This window comes from Hyla sarda, chromosome 7, assembly GCF_029499605.1.
Source record: "Hyla sarda isolate aHylSar1 chromosome 7, aHylSar1.hap1, whole genome shotgun sequence".
NCBI lineage: Eukaryota > Metazoa > Chordata > Amphibia > Anura > Hylidae > Hyla > Hyla sarda.
In genome coordinates this window covers 199,005,398-199,022,915 of record NC_079195.1, presented here as the reverse complement: position 1 = coordinate 199,022,915, position 17,518 = coordinate 199,005,398, and the positions used below count along the sequence as shown (strand labels likewise).

General features: G+C 41.9%; 1 protein-coding gene across 3 annotated transcripts in view; it reads left to right on the top strand.

Moving 5' to 3' along the window:
* LOC130283012 (tenascin-R-like) overlaps positions 1-17,518 on the top strand; it is a 551,407-nt gene that overhangs the window by 103,789 nt on the left and 430,100 nt on the right. The gene's annotated exons all lie outside the window — the stretch shown is intronic.

Here is a 17,518-nt window from a genome sequence, read left to right as displayed (position 1 = left end):
TTTACATGAAAAAAAGCTGCAGATTTGTATCCCATGTGACTCCACCCTAATGCATAAGTTGGTCTTCTGTTCTTCTGTGTCTTTTAAAAGCCAAAAAAAAATTTGCATTAATAAAAAAAAAATACAGAATGAATAACATTTCATTGTAAAGGAATTGTGCTAAGGTTGTCATTGTCTTATTTTAATTGGGGAACGGCAGTACACTAAAGATACTGGCACATTGGTGCCAGAATTAAGTTAGCCAAAAATATAAGAGCCTGACAAATTCTTGTTGAGATGACAGCTGTCTCCCCTGATGGATTCTGAATGGGAAGAGAGGAGAAAACTGCAGTTAGTCTCCCCTGGTGGCGGTCTATCTCCCCGAGAACAAAATGATCAGTGAGTTTAAATGTAACATAGATGATCCTTCTCTCCCCCCAACATCTCCAATCTCTGGGGACACCCACTCATATAAAATGGTTGTCCAGTCTTGACAATATTGCCGGGTGACATTTGTTCTATAGCCAGCTGTAGCACGGGGTTATGTGCGGGGCTCTATGATGGTCACCTCAGTCGTGCTACAATATATTAACTGTTGGACAGCAAAGGATGTATTGTCTAGGTCCTCCTGTGTAACTATTGATATGTGACCAGCAAGTCAATGACCAGCAAGTGCAATATTTTTATTAATATTTTGTAAAGCAGAACACATTTATACAGGATAACACCTCCATTTTTGATTTGTAGAACTTCAATACCGTATTTATCGCCGTATAATACGCACTTTTTCTTCCCCAAAACTGGGGGGGGAAAAGTTGGTGCGTCTTATACGGCGAATACACCCCTATCGGGTTAGTCCCTGCTGCCATCAATGGCTGGGACCCGCGGCTAATACAGGACATCACCGATCGCGGTGATGCCCTGTGTTAACCCTTCAGACGCGGCGATCAAAGCTGACCACAGCGTCTGATGCGAAAGTCAGGCTGTTCCGGACCGCCGCGGTGAAATCACGGCATCTCGAACAGCTTACAGGACACCGGGAGGGACCTTACCTGCCTCCTCGGTGTCTGCTCCATGCCGGGATCCCCTGCATGGCGGCGCTCTCCTTCGACGTCATCACGTCGTCGTGCACGCCGTCCCGTCATCCAATAGGAGCGGCGTGCGTAGCGACGTGATGACGGCGACATGATGACGGCAACGGAGAGCGTGGAGCCTGGGGAAGAAGACGTCCGGAGCGTCGGGGAGACTCCGGGGACGCGGCGACAGCGATGGAGCGGCATCCAGGGCAGCGGTGACAGGTCCGGAGCGGCGGGGACACGTGAGTACTACCTCCTATCCAGTGGTCTTCAACCTGCAGACCTCCAGATGTTGCAAAACTATAACTTCCAGTATGCCCGGACCGCCAACGGCTGTCCGGACATGCTGGGAGTTGTAGTTTTGCAACATCTGGAGGTACGCAGGTTGAAGATCACTGTTGGGTGCAGAATCTTTTTTTTCTAGATTTTGCACCTTTAAAATTGGGTGCGTCTTATATGCCGGCGCGTCCAATGGAGGGAAAAATATGGTAGCCATCGGCTTTTAAAACATTTCAGAAAGGAAAGATAAGACCCATTTAAAAGCAACCTGTTGATTCCAAAAAGGGTTTAGCTGGTACATTTGGCCAACAAACCACAGTTGGAAAGCTTATTATATACAGTCAAATCTCAAATACACTCACGATAATACTCTTAGTAATATATCTAGAAACTTATGAAGAATACATTGTATTATTGCCTATGCAACCAACCAGGTGCACCGCTGTTCAGTCAATTATTTCATAAGAAGCAGCAAATACCTGTATAACAAAATAATCTTTTGAGTGTCTAAAACCAGTCGTGCCTTAGTGTACCATGCAGGCTTTCAACAAAAAGCGCAAACCTCATATGTGAGATTTGCGGACTCTTAAGGAGCTTAATGGATTCGGTGAGGCATAAAAATGTGTGACGTTGCACTCATTTCTCCGAAATGCATTAAAAGTCTGGCTTTATAAATTATTCTTTCAAATGAGAGCCGAGAAGGAGAAGAAGAAGGACAAGGATAGGTGGAAGGAAGGAGAGTGAGGTATGATACATTGCCAACCAGAAAGAAGGTGTGAGAGCGAGAGATAACCAGAAGGAAAATTGCTAGCAGTTAAAGAAGTAAGAGTTGAGGGATGGGGGAAGAAATGTAATGGAAAGTTAGTGGGAAAAAATAAATAAATGAAAAAATAATATATAGACCATAAGGATGAAGGATTGGTATGGACAAACGACTTTGAACCGGCGGAGAAATGTGTGAAGTATATAGAAAGAAGCTACAACTTTATAAACGGTAAAATCTGTAGAGAAAAGAAAAGAAAGGACCGACGGACGGCGCCTCGTGTATTTACCCTCAATAGATCGGGTGGTGGGTGGGGGGGCAACCCCACGGGGCTTATAGTTGGCCGCTCACCTTGAGATCTATGCAAAAAAGCATATCACCCACGATATAATCTGGGTACTGTAGTGCGAGTCGCTGCTATGCCGATGGGTTGCAGGAGGAAACAGGATCCTGATCTGAGGAAGGGAGGGATCCTCCCGAAACGCATAATCTTGTCCATTTTATTGTTTTTTTTTTTAATAAAATGTCCTGCTGAGGACTTTCCTATTACCTTTGGCATCCGCCTCATCTGTCTACAAGAGTCTGCAGCGCCATACCTGAGGGTTTTTTCCTGCTCTACTTCTAATATAAACGGTAAAAGGATGGCTCTGGCAAATAAACGGGTAAAATATGCAAAAACAAAAACAAAAAAAAATCATGATAATAATGCTATAAAAAGAAGAAAAAAGCAATAACGGATGATAGAGCAATCATATGTGTTACTACAACAGGTGTTGTATAAATTACTAAACTAAAATTGCGAAACTAAATTTCAATGGAAATAAATGAAAAGTGGTCTCCTGTAATATATAATGTCCTAATCTACACTGCTCAAAAGATTTAAGGGAACACTAAGATAACACATCCTACTTTCGTCTTTACATGGTTGAATGTGCTGCCAACAAAATCAGACAAAAATGATCAATGGAAATCAACTTTATCAACCAATGGAGGTCTGGATATGGAGTCACACTCAAAATCAAAGTGGAAAACCATACTATAGGCTGTTCCAACTTTGATGTAATGTCCTTAAATGGGTACTCCGGTGGAAACCTTTTTTTTTTTTTTTTTTATTAAATCAACTGGTGCCAGAAAGTTAAACAGATTTGTAAATTACTTCTATTAAAAAAATCTTAATCCTTCCAGTACTCATTAGCTGCTGAATACTACAGAAGAAATTATTTTCGTTTTGGAACTCAGTGTTCTCTGCTGACATCTCTGTCCATTTTAAGAACTGTCCAGATTAGAAGAAAATCCAAACAGAAAACATATGCTGCTCTGGACAGTTCCTAAAATGGACAGAGATGTCAGCAGAGAGCACTGTGCTTGTGATGTCAGCAGAGAGCTCTGTGTTCCAAAAAGAAAACAATTTCCTCTGTAGTACTCAGCAGCTAATAAGTACTGGAAAGATTAAGGTTTTTTAACAGAAGTAATTTACAAATCTGTTTAACTTTCTGGCATTGCCATCATGGTCTCTGTTATAATGGAAACCATGACACCACTGTGAACAGAGCGTTATATGGTAATGTAGAAGAAAATAAAATTGTGAAAGTATTTTATGTATTATTTAGCTATAATATAAACCTGTTGAGCATGTTACCTTAATAGTTAATGTAAAAAGACATTTTCCGCTGACTGGTTATTGTATTCCAGAAATTATTTTGGTTTATACCATTCTCATCTCTTTGCTCTTTATACCTAAATACCAACTTAAAAGCTTCCTTGACAAAGATTACTCTGATAAAAGGCACGTCAAAGAAAAAGTTCACAAAATTGTATCTCAGGGTTATTTTTTTAGGAACTTCTTCCCTCAGTGAAATGTACAGTATATCATTATATTACACTCTCAAAACCAAACCAATTTTGTAATATCCACGGGTATGGTTTACCGAATAACAGTACATTCATTCTTATAGATAGAAGGATAACAAACAACAAAAAAACAAAACAAAAAAACCCTCATCACCTTAAAGGGATGCTTCAGAGCTCAGAGATGCAGACATAATCAGATAGCTGATAGGGAGATGAAACAAATGACCTCTCTCTCAGCTGATGGTTGTTTGCACAGTTATAAAATGCTGTTTTCCTTCTAAGCTCAAGTGCCATATAAGCTTTGCTAAGCTGCAGCATACATAGCTTCTCCCTTCCTTACCCCCTTACTGTCCTGCTTGATTGGTTTACAGGATTTGGCTTCTAGCACTGAGCCCTGTATATCAATCGTGCAGAACATGGAAGAGTGGGGGAAGGAGGAGGCATGCAGGCTGTAGCTTAGACCGTCCTCTACTACTCTTGAGCTTGGAAGGAAAGCATGATTTTATAGCTTTCTATTTCTTTTATTTTTTTTTCCCTAATTCAGATTTTATTGAATGTTTTCTTACAGAAGAAGAAAAGATAAAGACAAACAATGTCTAAAATAACAACTTTATAACTTTCATAACTTAAAACTATCATCTTTCCATTAGCAATCTGTCCATGTCTGCAGCTCTGAGCATGATATAGAGCCAGCAGATTCCCTTTAAAGGCAGAAGCTTAGAATTATGGCTTGATTTATAACTATCTTCTGACTCCCCCATACATAAGCCTGGCATTGCTCCTTAAAAGGCCACTATACAAAGTTGGGAGGTAGTTGGTCATCATTTATCGAATATTTATGGCCAGCTTTAGCCATACACATTAGATAGCCAATAATCTAACAGAAGAAAGAAGATCCAGCATTTCCAAGTTCCTTAAAAACTTTGCTTTTATTCTTGCCCCATTAATAGCATAGTCTCAAGAAGAAAACAGCATGATTTTACGTGTTTTGAGGTTCCTGATGAAGAGGTTATCCTTGAGACACCTTAATTCATGCAGTTTTCTGCTTGAGACTATGGCCTTTCCATGCTTTTAATTGGCCAAGAATAAAGGAATATTTCTTAAGGGCCTTGGAAATGCTGGATATTGTTCCTATTGTGTGGAAGTAGTTGTACTTGTGGGATTTCCATGTGTTCCAGACGATGGTGAGATGATGGAGTTTACTTTTGTGCTTGAATATCTAACATGGGTATGGCCAACCCAACAGGAGGAGGGCTGGATTTAATCTATCCTATCCTTCCTATGCCTTACAAATAAACAGAACAACGCTTATCTTGTCTTATTTCTAGACCAGAATAGTTACGGGAGGAGGACGGTAAATTAGCTGTGAGACAAGTGATTGTTCAGCCGGTAGCAATCTCTTGTCTATACCAGCTTAAATAGAGTTTTCCCACAAAAGACTTTTATGGCTCATACTCTTCCCTCTTCCTTTTCTATGAATTTCTTATCTCGGACTCACACACACATATACATCTAGTGTAATTTCATAGAAAACCAATTGGTCTCTCAGTATGATTGCAAAGTGTGAGAGGAAAAAAAAACCCATAAGGACATGGGGAAAAAACTCCATTCACATAATTCCCTAGTTAGATTAACTACTGCCTCTAGCATCTCTGCCCTCCCAGTTACTGCGAGCTGCCATGGGACTACATTATCCTTATTACCATGCTGCGATACACCCCAAAATTTTCACCAAATAACCCGGTGTACAATGGACTTGTTATTTATTTTTCTTTTCGTCTAGTAAATTTTATACAAGATTTTCTGTCTGCATCTTTGATTTATATGCCCTGAGGAAAAGGATATTGTACGAGAGTAACAAGTTGGCACCGAGAAATCAAAATAAGCAGTGAAATGTACAGAAATTCATGGAGGGACGGGTAAAAAAAAAAATCTCCAGTCTCCAGACCCTGTTTCTGTTTGTTTATAACATCCGTTGGGAATGTGAGTGGAATACAGATTCGGCAGCTGATTTTGCGACTCTCTTTAAAGCCATGAATTGTCAGGTGTTTGCAGCCATACTGCTGTGCCTTTTATTAAATAGCTTCCTGCAATGGTCGTCCTTGCCTAGACGTGTGCGTGTTCCTCCATTTGTCAGGAAATGCAGGAAAGCAACTGCTCAATTACCACCAACGTACTGATCTTTATATAACGCTATTGTTCGTGCTCGGTGTCGTGGAGAAGTATCGCGAATATCTGGAAATCACATAAACAATGGCAGACTGTCAGGTTAAGAATTGTAACATAACTAAGCTGAAGCTTTCCAGGCAAGGTGCTGGAGGAAAGGTCCTCTGAATACCTCGAGGGCTTTTGTTTCTATGAATACATGTTTGTTAATATAGGCAAATGATATTCAGATCGGAATACCGTATGTGCATAAAGCAATTTACTATGTACGCCTCATGGGGCCTACACGTGTATGGAGTTGTCCTGTATCTTCTCTCATGAAAACTGTTGAAAAATAAATCCAAATCCTGAATACTGAGAGGAGAAAGGTCATGACAGCAAACTCAACTTTAGAGACTAGTGTCAGGCAGCTGCTGCCAAGGTCAACAAGATCATAGGAAGCATCAAGATTTGCACTGATACAAACGAAGATTACAAAGGTTAAAAATCATTTGTTAGTGTTTTCCAACCAGGTGGCCTCAAGCTTTTGTAAAACTACAACTCCCAGCATGCCCAGGCAGCCTTTGGCTGTATTCAGTATTTTTAACATAGAAGAGAGAAGAGAAAAAAAAAATAAGCCCCCTCATCTGCCCGTCCATTGGAGGAGGGTATCACTGTGTACAGGAGATGTCTAGGGGTAAACAGGGGATGCGTGGAGGTAAAAAAAAGGTAGTCTGGGGTATACAGGGGATGTCTGGGGGTATACAGGGGCTGTATGGATATATGAAAAGGTAGGCTGTGGTATACAAGGGATGTCTGGGGGTATACAGAGGATGTATGGAGGTGTCTGGGGTATACAGGGGATGTGTGTGGGGTATACAAGAGCAGTCTGGGGGTATACAGGGGACCTCTAGGGGTATACAGGGTATGTATGGGGTATACAAGGGCAGTCTAGGGTATACAGAGGATGTCGCGGGGGTATACAATGCAGATTGGAGTTTACAGGGAATTTTTGGGGTATACAGGGGATGTATGAGGGTATACAGGTTGGATGGGGAAAAAAGGCATTTTCGGTTTCAGTTTCGGTTTTTCGGCCAAGCACATCCATCATTTTCTCTTTTAGTTTCAGCCTACAATTTTTCATTTTGGTACACCACTATTTGGAATGATGGACATTATTTTGAGATATACAAAGAGTTAGCACAGAAATCTGTCTCATGGTCTTTTCTACTCAGGACTGTAAGGCTGGGTTCACTTATGTTCGGCATCCGGCATAGGTGAACTCAGCCTAGATCTTGACACAACTGATGCCACAACTTATGACAAGTTGTCATCAGTTGTATGGCATCCAGGCATCCATTGTTTGTGCATGGCGGACAGGGGAACGCAGTAAGCTGTCGGGTGCCCTCCGGCGTATCCAACCATCCGGCATCAACATTGAGACGCTGGATGATTATGAACTGTCCCATTCAAATGAATGGGATCAGTTCTAGCATCATTTTCCCTCCGGTGCACGCCAGAGGGAAACTATGCCGGACGCCAGATATATGTAAACCCAGTCTAACCATGTCAAGAAAAAAGAAATTTTCCACGTTAAGATAGAAGAGGATTCTTTACTTTATGAGCAGACTATGGAACCCTTTATTACTGATACAATGCTATAACTATGAGGCCTCTGTCATTTCTAAGGGGAGTGATATTATTTACTGTGGCAGTCTGTATTCAATCTGCAGTACTAAATGCCATCACCATAGACATCGATACAACAACAAAGATGTTATTTAGGTGCAGAAAAAGATTTACTGTTACTTACTGAAAAAAATAATAATGGCCTCGACCATCATGGAGAAAGGGGCTGCTGAGGCGAGTGATTGGCTGTGGGAGCAAATGCATGGATCGGTAAAGGTATCTTCTGTTTTAGGCACTTTTTTTTTTTTTTTGCACTCCCAAAGTGCTTTTTTTTTTTTGGCACAATTTTTCAAAAACATAGTGGCTTTTGTGGCTTTTATTTTTGCCATTTTTTTCCCCTGCGTTTCTATCATGACAAGGAATCAAGGATTTATATTTTAGAAATAGGGGGGAGGGGGGGGGGGGGACAAAACAAAACACCAGAAAAAAACGCCAATGCTTATAACACATGTCAATTGTTGTGGCTTTTTTTTCTCCCATAGACTCCCATGGGAGAGAAACGCCAAGATTTTGTTTAAAAAATAAATATAAAAAAATGTCATAGTCTCATCATGCTGCAATTTTGGATAACTGCCACTGAGCCCAAAACTGCAGAACAACACCAGGGATTTGGTGTTTCATAAATCCCTATCCACTTTCAGCTAACATCTGGCTGCTGTGATTTTACACCAAAAAAACGCAATGCGGTATTTGTGGTACTTTTTTCCCCCAGTGCGGTATTTGTGGCACTTATTTCAGATGGTCACATTTGTAGTCTGACTGTCAGATTTGTTTCAAATTTAGACCCCAATTTGGTTTTAGAAGTGCCCCGACTGCTCTACGTTTGGCCAAGCAAAGTACGGACTGGAGCATGGACTCCTGTCAAAGGCAATAGTCCCTGCTCCTGTACAGTACACTGAGCAGCTGTGCCAAGTGCAGCCCACATGGCCCAACAAATATAGTATCTGAAAGCTACAATGCATATAACATTGCCGCTTATCTCCTAATATACAGGAAGAGACAAAACAAATAACAAATGAATCACAAAAATTAGATTTTTTTTATCTGACTTTTTTTTATGTGTCTAGCTTCTGTATTTAGCTTACAAGCCCCTCTGTTCTGCTGATCTCTCATTCTGACATCCACTGCTTAGGAAGGGTCCGAGGAAAGCACTGAGCTCGCCCTCACTTATCATGCATTTACTTCCTCCCTGAGACTTCTGTGCTGTGCTGGGTCTCTTCCTCAAATCACTGCAGGCTGGTCTGTAACCTCTCCTCTCTGTTTTTATGCTGCAATCTGATAGACAGGATAGGAGTGAGCACAGAGGAGTGAGTACTAGTCCCGCCGGGACTTCCGGGACTTTGCCCCAGCCTGTGCTTCAGCTAATACAAAGATAATGCTGCAGCCGGGATTATGCTCTGGATGGTATGGGGACGGGTCTTTTCATTATTATTATTATTATATTTACTATATTTTCCATTTAAAAAATTTTTTTTATGAACTATATAGAAAATGTCATGTTTTGCCAAGATGTACAACATATACATTTTTGGGGATTCTGATAGTGCCATTATTATTCCCTAGACAAATGCTCTTTGATCAATATAGTACAGTGTTTTCCAAATCGTGGACCCCAAGATGTTGCAAAACTACAACACATGCTGAGAGTTGTAGTTTTGCAACTTTTGGAGGTCGTCGGTTTGGAAACAACTGGTGTAGTAAATCTTTCTTAGATTTTTTTTTTGTATTTGTGTGTTATCTTATAAACTGTATCATGAGGAATTGTTATCATTTAAAAACAAAAAAAAAATGGTACTATTGTTTCCTGTTTTCGGAACTTTGAAGTTAATGAGCTTCTGTAGTAGAAAAATTCAAGCCGTAGTTTGATCCAAATCTAGGTTTATTTTTGTATCTCTGGTAACTGTGAGGATGTGATAACATTTTGCTGCCGAAGTGTTGAAGCGGGAAGTATTGTCGTGGGCACACAGGCACAGAAGCTCTTATCCTGTAAAATGAGTTTTGTAATTTTATGTAGTTACTGTACAGTAAACTTTTAGCACTGAATAAATGAGAAAAGTTCTACAACTTTGCACTGTATTTGAGAGGGGTAATGGTAAGCGCATGACCTTAGCAACCTGCCAGAAATTGTCGTAAAGTGTAGTGAGTTCCAAATCAAGATTGGGGATCACATGATTTAATATAGCGTATAATATCATGTGCTCAACTCTAATATTATATTATGTAATGATAATGCTACGTTAAACTAGATCAACTGAAAGCGGTACTCTGGTGATTTTTTTATTTTTATTTTTTTAAATCAACTGGTGCCAGAAAGTTATACAGATTTGTAAATCACTTATATTTAAAAATCTTAGTCCATCCAGTACTTATCAGCTGCTGTATTGTCCACAGGAAGTTCTTTTCTTCTTACATTTCTTTGCTGTCTGACCACAGTGCTCTCTGCTGACTCCTCTGTCTGTCTCAGGAACTGTCCTGAGCAGGATAGGTTTGCTATGTGGATTTGCTCCTGCTCTGGACAGTTCCTGACATGGACAGAGGTGTCAGCAGAGAGCATTGTGGTCAGACAGAAAGGAAATTCAAAAAGAAAAGAACTTCCTGTGGAGCATACAGCAGCTGATAAGTACTGGAAGGGTTATGATTTTTAAATAGAAGTAATTTACAAATCTGTTTAACGTTCTGGCAGCAGTTAATTTAAAACAAAATAGTTTTACCCCTTTAATGTTTGGTACTGTGTCTGTGTAATATATATATATATATATATATATATATATATATATATATATATATTTAATTTTTTTTTTTTTTTTCAATTACCGTCAGATACTGAACATGTTTTTTCTCCCTCTCGTGCAAAATGTATTAGAGACAGAAATGGAGCATTGGGGAGCAAAATAGATAAAACCTTTTCCTTGTCCAAAATGTATTAGCTGCAGTACTCATTATCTCACAAATGGGGTTTTAGAAATTTTGCAACAAATGTATCCAAGAAAACCAGGGTAAATTGCTTTACTTAGCTTAAACTTACCTTTGTTTTTCCTTGATTCTGTTCATATTTTAGCACAAATAGTCTTAGTTAAAAAAAAAAAAAAAAAAATGAAGTGACAACTAAACCAAATGACACTACCTGGCATATGTATAATTGGATGTGAACTACACCACCACTATGTACTTTGTGTTTGACACAATCCAATTAAAAATCTTATTAGTAGTTGACACTGCCACGACCTATTCTTCTGATCCCTGTCATAAATGGCATTTTTAAGGGATAACTCTTTAAGATTTTATTTCAAGGAGTTATTTACCATTTTTTAGCAATTTTTTTTTTGTCTTAAAGAAAAATCGCAGCAAATTGCTGGAAAAAAATAATAATACCTCTGTATAGTTCACTCTGTAGGTCATGCAGAACCTTGACATGTTTTTATTTATTTATAAAAAATTTTTTTTTATAGTTCCTAGCTTCGGTATTTGGCTCACAAATCCCTCTGTTCTGCTGCTTATTCATTCTGACATTCTCTGCTCAGGAAAGGGTGTGTCCAGGGCAAGCATTGAGCCTGCCCTCACTGACCATACATTCATTTACTCCCTTAGCTTGCTGTGCTGGGTCTATTCATCCAATCACTCCTCTGTAACCCTCTACTCTCTGTTTTCATGATAAAACAGAAGATTCCTCCAGATGGATGATAGGATTGCAATGGGTGCCAAGAGAGCTTCCACATCAAAGTAGTTAGAAACAACAGGTTTATTACCCAGCATGCAACGCGTTTCACGGCATCAGTGGCTTCCTCAGGCGTCATGTTGTTGCATTTCATGCTCAGCCTTTTTGATTTATAAAGAAATCAATTTGCCCTGTGGTGGCGCTGTAGTGGGATTAAACACTTGTTGGTAGGTTCTCCTGAAGATTACATTTGATCACTAAAGGCCTTAGGTGCAGGATACCCAATTATCTAACAAAAGTAGATACTCCAAAAATTCAAGTCCAATTCTCTCCCATATATATATATATATATATATATATATATATATATATATATATATATTTTTTTCCCCCTTCTTTAAAACATCAGCTGCCGTGATAACTTTTTATATCTTTGTTAGTTTATTTGCCTCTTCCCTGTGGATCAAAACTGTGGAGACCTTTTTTTCTTGGCTGACGCTGACTCGTTTCTCTTAGGCTGCAGTTATTTTATTTTCTTTACTGCTGTTTTCGTATTCTTTTATGCCTTTTCTGTGTATTTTTATGTGTTTTTCTATGTCCACCTATAAAATAGTTTCTACAGGAGAATTTTTGGCAGCTTAACTGCAACCTATATAATGAGTTTGATTTAAAGTCTTCTCACTTGTTGCATCATATATATATATATAACTGATTTCTAAAATCCCTGTTACACTCCCCCCCCCCCCCCCCCCAAAAAAAAAAAAAAAAGTTTATTAGACATCAGCAGGAAAGAAATAAAATCGCAAATGTGCAAATAGAGATTCAGAATTGCAAGGAGTAAATAAAAAGGCAAAAGTATGAAAATTTTATATAACTAAATCAATTATGTTTGTAATAAAAAAAAACTTTTAAATCCTGTGATAGATTAAGGTTTGTATGGATCTCACCGACATTACATGGCAATTATTAAATCAATTATACAATATGGAAGACTATAACAAGTGGACTTTGGTAAAGATTTTTTTCTAAAACAAGAGGGGAAAGGAAATATGTTGTAAACTGTTTAATGGAAAAGTAATAGGTGTTGTCTAGTCATTAGCACAAATTGTATTTTTCTTTATATAGTCACGTCTTTCTTTATAGACTTGATGGAGGTTTACTGCATCTCTCGGCATGTTACTTAATAGGCTGATCCAAGAGGGGTTGTCTGGGGATATGAACACAGTAAAGCACAAACAGTAAACTGCTGCAAAAAAAAACAAAAATGCTGAAAAAGACTCAACTTACAGAAGTACATTTTTGGGGGTATGTCTGGCAGTAAGGTGGTTAGGATACCATGTGGACTGATCTTTTTCTAATTATATTTTTCCTGTTCGGATTTTTTTTAATCTCCCCCGGAATGCTTACTTGACAATTTATTTATTTATTTCTTGAGCAGGGGGACCTTGTAGGAACTTCAGGAGTTCAGTCCTTCCCCTCATAGTGTGTTACCAATAGTTTTCTTGATGACTATTAGGGATGAGCGAATCGAATCTGACAAATCCAAATTCATTATGAATTTCAGGAAAAATTAGATTAGTAACAAATGAGAATATCGCCGCGATTCGGTTGTGTGAATCGCTTCATTAAACTCCATTTAATGCCGTCCAGGCTCCAGGGGCCGGGCATCTAAAATGGTGGATCCACATGTGAGGACATGGGGCAAGGAATCCTGGGAAGGCGGGTGAAGCGGGAATCCTGGGAAGCGGGGTGACCCTGAATCACATGCATCACAGCCCTGTATAATCTGCAGCCATCTTGCCAGTCACATCAGCATTCTATTACAGAGAGAGAGGGACAGACAGCAGTGTGTCTTGCACCGAAAAACATTTTAGCAGCGATTCACCTCCCAGGCACACCAGCATTCTATTGCAGGCAGAGAGGGACAGAGAGCAGTGTGTTGTACAGAAAATATTTTTTACAGCCCAAATCTAGCCTAGTAGCACTGATAGGGAAGGGAGTGAGATTGAGAGAGAAAGTGCAATTTTGGGTGTAGTAAACAGCAACTGTGTGCTGCAGCACTGGTGTGTACAATAACTGAAAAGCTAATAGTAGCCAGCCAGTTAGGGTGAGCAAAGCACTAAAGCATATTGTCCTCTATTAAGTGTAACCTGTGCGTACATCTAAGTGGTGTACCATTTTGTTCCTGTTAAATTCTTAAGGGCCTAGATACTGTGAAAGGCCAGGCAAAGGTACACACCTGCTGGTGTAGACAAATACTGATTTAAGCATACTTGTCACGATGCCGGCTGGCAGGTAGTGGATCCTCTGTGCCAGAGAGGGATTGGCGTGGACCGTGCTAGAGGATCGGTTCTAAGTCACTACTGGTTTTCACCAGAGCCCGCCGCAAAGCGGGATGGTCTTGCTGCGGCGGTAGTGACCAGGTCGTATCCCCTAGCAACGGCTCAACCTCTCTGGCTGCTGAAGATAGGCGCGGTACAAGGGAGTAGACAGAAGCAAGGTCGGACGTAGCAGAAGGTCGGGGCAGGCAGCAAGGATCGTAGTCAGGGGCAACGGCAGAAGGTCTGGAATCACAGGCAAGGAACACACAAGGAACGCTTTCACTGGCACTAGGGCAACAAGATCCGGCGAGGGAGTGAAGGGGAAGTGAGGTGATATAGGGAAGTGCACAGGTGTAAACACTAATTGGAACCACTGCACCAATCAGCGGTGCAGTGGCCCTTTAAATCGCAAAGACCCGGCGCGCGCGCGCCCTAGGGAGCGGGGCCGCGCGCGCCGGGACAGAACTGACGGGGAGCGAGTAAGGTACGGGAGCCGGGGTGCGCATCGCGAGCGGGCGCTACCCGCATCGCGAATCGCATCCCGGCCGGAGGTGGTAACGCAGCGCCCCGGGTCCGTGGAACCGACCGGGGCGCTGCAGTGAGGGAAGTGTAGCGAGCGCTCCGGGGAGGAGCGGGGACCCGGAGCGCTCGGCGTAACAGTACCCCCCCCCTTGGGTCTCCCCCTCTTCTTGGGGCCTGAGAACCTGAGGATCAGACTTTTGTCCAGGATATTGTCCTCAGGTTCCCAGGACCTCTCTTCTGGACCACAACCCTCCCAATCCACTAAAAAAAAAGTTCTTCCCCTGACCTTTTTAGAGGCCAAAATCTCTTTGACAGAGAAGATGTCCGAGGAGCCGGAAACAGGAGTGGGAGGAACAGATTTAGGAGAAAAACGGTTGAGGATGAGAGGTTTAAGAAGAGAGACGTGAAAGGCATTAGGGATACGAAGAGAAGGAGGAAGAAGAAGTTTGTAAGAGACAGGATTAATTTGACACAAAACTTTAAAAGGACCAAGATAGCGTGGTCCCAACTTATAGCTCGGGACACGGAAACGGACATATTTAGCGGAGAGCCATACCTTGTCTCCAGGGGAAAAAATGGGAGGAGCTCTTCTTTTCTTATCTGCGAATCTCTTCATGCGAGAAGAAGCCTGTAAGAGAGAATTTTGGGTCTCTTTCCATATGGTGGAAAGATCACGAGAAATTTCATCCACAGCGGGCAGACCAGAGGGCAAGGGGGTAGGGAGGGGGGGAAGAGGGTGACGGCCGTACACCACGAAAAACGGAGATTTGGAGGAAGATTCAGAGATTCTGAAATTATACGAGAATTCGGCCCAAGGTAGAAGATCTGCCCAGTCATCCTGGCGGGAGGAAACAAAATGTCGTAAATAGTCACCCAAGATCTGGTTAATTCTCTCTACTTGTCCATTGGATTGAGGATGGTATGCAGAAGAAAAATTTAATTTAATCTTGAGTTGTTTACAGAGAGCCCTCCAGAATTTAGACACAAATTGGACGCCTCTATCCGAGACGATCTGTGTAGGCAACCCGTGAAGACGAAAAATGTGTACAAAAAATTGTTTAGCCAACTGAGGCGCTGAAGGAAGGCCAGGAAGAGGGATGAAATGTGCCATTTTGGAGAATCGATCAACGACCACCCAAATAACAGTGTTGCCATGGGATGGGGGTAAGTCAGTAATAAAATCCATACCAATCAGAGACCAAGGTTGTTCGGGGACAGGTAGAGGATGAAGAAAACCAGCGGGCTTCTGGCGAGGAGTCTTATCCCGGGCACAGATAGTGCAGGCTCGCACAAAGTCCACCACATCAGTCTCTAGAGTCGGCCACCAATAGAAGCGAGAGATGAGTTGCACAGATTTCTTGATGCCCGCATGACCTGCGAGATGGGAGGAGTGACCCCATTTGAGGATCCCAAGGCGTTGGCGTGGAGAAACAAAGGTCTTTCCTGGAGGAGTTTGCCTGATGGAGGCTGGAGAAGTGGAAATCAGGCAGTCAGGAGGAATGATGTGTTGAGGAGAGAGTTCAATTTCAGAGGCATCTGAGGAACGAGAGAGAGCATCGGCCCTAATGTTTTTATCAGCAGGCCGAAAGTGAATTTCAAAATTAAATCGGGCAAAGAACAGAGACCACCTGGCCTGACGAGGATTCAGCCGTTGGGCAGACTGGAGGTAGGAGAGGTTCTTGTGATCGGTGTAAATAATAACTGGAAATCTTGATCCCTCCAGCAGATGCCTCCATTCCTCAAGTGCTAATTTAATGGCTAGAAGCTCTCGATCCCCGATGGAGTAGTTCCTCTCCGCCGGAGAGAAGGTCCTGGAAAAAAAACCACAAGTAACAGCATGCCCGGAAGAGTTTTTTTGTAGAAGGACAGCTCCAGCTCCCACTGAGGAGGCATCAACCTCCAATAGGAAGGGTTTAGATGGGTCAGGTCTGGAGAGCACGGGAGCCGAAGAAAAGGCAGACTTGAGTCGTTTAAAGGCGTCTTCCGCTTGAGGAGGCCAGGACTTGGGATCGGCATTTTTTTTTGTTAAAGCCACAATAGGAGCCACAATGGTAGAAAAATGTGGAATAAATTGCCTGTAATAATTGGCGAACCCCAAAAAACGTTGGATGGCACGGAGTCCGGAGGGGCGTGGCCAATCTAAGACGGCAGAGAGTTTATCTGGGTCCATTTGTAGTCCCTGGCCAGAGACCAAGTATCCTAGAAAAGGAAGAGATTGGCATTCAAACAGACATTTCTCTATTTTGGCATAGAGTTGATTATCACGAAGTCTCTGAAGAACCATACGGACATGCTGGCGGTGTTCTTCTAGATTGGCAGAAAAAATCAGGATATCGTCCAGATATACAACAACACAGGAGTATAGTAGATCACGAAAAATTTCATTAACAAAGTCTTGGAAGACGGCAGGGGCGTTGCATAGACCAAAGGGCATGACCAGATACTCAAAGTGTCCATCTCTGGTGTTAAATGCCGTTTTCCATTCATCCCCCTCTCTGATGCGGATGAGATTATAAGCACCTCTTAAGTCCAGTTTGGTAAAAATATGGGCACCTTGGAGACGATCAAAGAGTTCAGAGATGAGGGGTAGGGGGTAGCGGTTCTTAACCGTGATTTTATTAAGACCGCGGTAGTCAATGCAAGGACGTAGAGAGCCATCTTTTTTGGACACAAAGAAAAATCCGGCTCCGGCAGGAGAGGAGGATTTACGGATAAAGCCCTTTTTTAAATTTTCTTGGACGTATTCAGACATGGCAAGAGTCTCTGGGACGGACAGAGGATAGATTCTGCCCCGGGGTGGAGTAGTGCCCGGGAGGAGGTCAATGGGACAATCATAAGGCCTGTGAGGAGGTAGAGTCTCAGCTTGTTTTTTGCAAAAAACGTCCGCAAAGTCCATATAGGCCTTAGGGAGACCGGTTACATGAGGAAGCACAGGGACACGGCAAGGTTTACTGGGAACCGGTTTTAAGCAGTCCTTGGAACAAGAGGGCCCCCAACTCTTGATCTCCCCAGTGGACCAATCCAGGATTGGGGAATGGAGTTGAAGCCAGGGAAGTCCAAGAAGGATTTCAGAAGTGCAATTGGGGAGGACCAACAGTTCAATCCTCTCGTGATGAGATCCGATGCACATTAGAAGGGGCTCCGTGCGGAAACGTATAGTACAGTCCAATCTTTCATTGTTTACACAATTGATGTAGAGGGGTCTGGCGAGACTGGTCACCGGGATGTTGAACTTGCT